This window comes from Schistocerca nitens, chromosome 8 (assembly GCF_023898315.1).
Source record: "Schistocerca nitens isolate TAMUIC-IGC-003100 chromosome 8, iqSchNite1.1, whole genome shotgun sequence".
Lineage (NCBI taxonomy): Eukaryota > Metazoa > Arthropoda > Insecta > Orthoptera > Acrididae > Schistocerca > Schistocerca nitens.
This window is the reverse complement of record NC_064621.1, coordinates 310,384,176-310,388,471: the sequence shown is the minus strand read 5'-3', so window position 1 is coordinate 310,388,471 and position 4,296 is coordinate 310,384,176. Positions and strand designations below refer to the sequence as shown.

The window sequence follows — 4,296 nt, the reverse complement described above, 5'->3', positions numbered from 1 at the left end:
CTGCCTCGGGCATGGATGTGTGTAGTGTCGTTAGGTTAGTTAGGTTTAAGTAATTCTAAGTTGTAGGGGACTGATGACCTCAGAAGTTGTCCCATAGTGCTCAGAGTCATTTGAACCATTCAATTTATCGTTCTTTGTCTATAAAATAGTTATTTTCCGCGTGATTACACACAAATTATAGTTTTTTAAAATGTCACGCCAGGCGCGGACCTAAGAGGAAATTATTTACGATTGAAGGTAAATTTTTAATAAATATAGATTAAAAGTGCGTGTCCCTCGTATTTTGTTTTGCCTTTTATTGTCTTCGTTCACTGAATGCTTTACATAAATATCTAACATTCGATATCATAATTTAATTATAGAATTTTCTCTGCATGTTCAATAAATAATTTTTTTCTCAGTGAAACATTCTGAGATTATCTGACAAGGGATGTATGCTATGTTCTCAGCATTCTTTGTTCTGCATATCTGACAATTAACATTCTTTTTTCATTTGAATGCGAGGACGAAATTTCTTCTTGTGATTTACCAGGATCTTCTCATTCTACGGCTCGACCCAAAATGAAAATATGAAACTTGGCTACTTTCTGTCCGACGTTCACAGCAGAGTGCCCGGGCACGGTCTGAGGCAAATGCGGCCAACACACTAGTACCGAACGTGTTAAGGCATCAGGCAATAGCTTCCATGGTACTAGAGGGAGTTGTAAGGGTTAAAGCTGGAGAGGAAAACAAAGACTATCGTACATCCATTAGAGAGGGTATCACAGGAGAGGGCCTCAGTAAACTATTTAGAAGAGTGATGAAGGAAAAAAAAATACAGATGTCAAGTTAACGTGATTTACGATCTGTTTCGATATTATCTATGTGCTAAAATTTTCAATATCTTTTTCTTTTCTTGTGTATATAGTAATGTACAGGCTTTGCCAAACATATGCGGGAGACTAACGAATTCTAAAGTATGACTTGGAATATTTAGGCGAAACCTGCCGTAGCATAAACTAGGTTACACTGGTAGACTGATTTTACTGTTCGGTGGCAATTTTGAATTTCTATCGTACATGAGAAATCAACGTCATTGTCAGAGAGATTGTCAAATCCTAAGACGTTTTCCTCACGTATTGCAAAATAAAGACAATAACGGAAAGTGTGAAATCAGACTCTGCTTGTGGAAGTGTGGAGCACGAAATCGACAGTGTCATTTTGTCGAAAAACATCTCGGTATTTGCCTTGATCGATTTAAGGAAACCACGGAAAACATTAATCTGGAGCACAATATTCGATCCTACGGGATCTTCTTCCGTTTTAATGTTACGACTGCTGTGACCAAAACGGACAAATTTGGCTACGAAGTCTTTCGCGACGTATTTCTTGAATAAAAAGGCTCTCGGTGTACATGCCGCGTCAATTCAGGATAAAACTCCAAGCTTTCGACCACTACCTCCATGGTCGTCGTCAGGGCTAAAACCGACTGTCGGAAACTAGCGAGGCCCAAACTTTTTTTATGCAAAGGGCGGCTTCTGATTGGCTGGAATACGTCATAGCAACAGCGATATGGCGCGTAGTGAAGTGGTGCCCTCTACTTCCATAGATGTAGTTTCTATCCCGCGTTGCTTGCAGCGCCATCCCTTGAATCAGGAGGTAAAATGCGGGAAGTTTTCCTCTGCGATTTTTCTTTATCCAGTGCACTCTTCCAGGTGTTGCTAAGTGCATAGTCGTTGTCTTTGTTAAAGGTATTATTGCTAAGTCTAATTTCGACTGCTTCCCGGATCACAGAGTCCCACGCATCGAATTAATGACGTATTCCAGCCAATCAGAAGCCGCCCTTTGCATATAAAAGTGGGAGCCTCGCTATTTTACGACAGTCAGTTTTAGCCCTGACGACGACCATAGAGGTAGTGGTCGAAAGACTGGAGTTTTATCCTGAATTGACGCGGCATGTACACCGAGAGACTTTTATTTAAAACGGACAAATTGCTTTTACGACGATTGTATGCTTCATAAGGTAGGTACTCAGATACGTTTCATCTACGTTCCACACGGTATCCTAACCGCTACAGGACTTATATCTACGGAAATTGTTGTGAACGGAGTGTGATGCACTTATTACTGGTCATAGTTACTCTAGATTCAAACTGGTAACTGTACTACTTGCCACTGGATTCCATGATAATGTGTTTCACTGTCTTGGCTACGTACAGGATGGATATAATTAAATTTACGCTGCTTGAGCCATTGTAGACAGAAAATTATTTACCGTATGGGTAAACAAATTTATAGGAATGATGTTCAGATTCTGTGCAACAGGATTTGAGCTGTTGGTAGTGTCAGTTTCATGACTTTTCGTTATACGTCGCTACTGGCGCGGCGACGTAGGGCTGAAACACAAGCATCAATGTGCGTTACAGTCCCAGACAGACAACAGGGGTCTGGACAAGTTGATTAGGGCTTTACTCATAAGGCTGTTTTATCAAAACAACAGCAATATTGCTTCAACTCTTCACGAGTATAGTGGCATTAAGGGAATACGGAGACGTCCTCTTTCAGCATCGGGACTGAAAACCATTATTCGGATGCTCGATGTAACTAGCGGTTTGGGAATTGCTCCACAAATCGTTGAAGAAGTTACTGTTAACATGGTGAGAATGTTAGAAGCAATGTACGATCTCCAAGCAGTGCACTGGCTGTGTCACGATACATCAGTCCTGAGATATTTCGGGCATCGGTCCAGCAGTCTCTACTGTGGGTCCAGGCTGCCGTGGATACAGGTGGTCGTCATACAGAGCAACGTTGGTAATATGTAACGTATACATATTTCGCAATTAACAAATGTTGTGAAAATTAAGATGTAATTCTTTCAGTGTTTTATTTGTTATTTCTCTTAAGCATGCCCTTACAATTGTTTCCACAAAGTTTCATGTCCTACGATCACTGGTTTTTCATTGAGGCCCTCTCAAGTAGAGAAACTTTAATTATAACCACCCTTTGTTGGATAAGTTTCCAACGGCTTTGCCGCAGTGGTAACACCGGTTCCCGTCAGATCACCGAAGTTAAGCACTGTCGGGCTGGGCTAGCACTCGGATGGGTGACCATCCGGTCTGCCTGGTGCTGTTGGCATGCGGGGTGCACTCAGCCCTTGTGAGGCCAACTGAGGAGCTACTTGTTTGAGAAGTAGCGGCTCCGGTCTCGGAAACTAACATACGACTGGGAGAGCGGTGTGCTGACCACGTGCCTCTCCATATCCGCATCCAGTAACGCCTGTGGCTGAGGATGACACGGCGGCCGGTCGGTACCGTTGGGCCTTCATGGCCTGTTCGGGAGGAGTTTAGTTTAGTTTGTTGGCTAAGTTAACGTATCAAATTTACGGCGACATGGGCATGTTGTGCAGTTCCTGTTATAACATAAGACCACTCTTAGCTATTTACATGCTTCACGTGCGCCATAATAAAAAGGTCGGGGGGTTTCGACTCTGGCGCAAAGGTATTCGATTCGACGCCACTGGCGCGACTTTCTCCGCTGATTTCTTCAAGCAGCTTTTCTTTAGGCCTCACGAGCCTGGATAGAGTCCGTTAGAGACTTTTACACCACTGGAAAATATGAGGTAATCTCGGAAACCAAAGTCGGTACCTCGGCATTAATAGCAAGTTTCCACATCCCCAGATTTCTTCTGTATTAGGATTGGCACCTAAAACATTTCGATCAGTCGCCGTGAGTCCAGAAAGCCTACAAAAAGTGGGAAGGCGGTCTTAGTCTTATGTATGCAGCTAATTTACATGCTTCCATAAATAATATATTAAAATGAGATACGGCGTGGTTGACACGCGGAAAGTAGGTGACGCTGGACACACACGCCAATTACGCGCTGAATTATTGCGGTTGCTGTGCTATAATCGAGGCCGGAGTATGATACGGCCGGCTGTCTGTCTCTCCTTCGTGGTGGCCGGGCGGGCGCCTGTCCGCTTTGATCGCTCCCGGCTCGTCTGCCAACCTCCACGTTCCTCCAGCCGACGCCTCACCCCAACCCAGCCCAGAGGCGCCGCCTCACCTGGATACATTTTTTTGAGTCATCATTCCTCTCTGGGGTGGTTTGATGCGTCCCGCCACGAATTCCTCTACCGCTCTAACCTCATCGTCTCACAAGGGACCCTTTGAGTGCGAGATAGCAAAAGGCCAATGATGTTTACGGCATTCGACGCCTCATATACTGTCCAGCATGCAACCACAATATTGACTGCTAATGGCAACAAGGGGGGAAGGGGCGGGACTCGTGGTATCCAGTGGTGAGCACAGCTGGAGGCT

General features: G+C 44.3%; 1 pseudogene; it reads left to right on the top strand.

Moving 5' to 3' along the window:
* Positions 1-2,996: 2,996 nt before the first annotated feature.
* LOC126199887 (5S ribosomal RNA) lies at positions 2,997-3,114 on the top strand (annotated as a pseudogene).
* Positions 3,115-4,296: the final 1,182 nt, after the last annotated feature.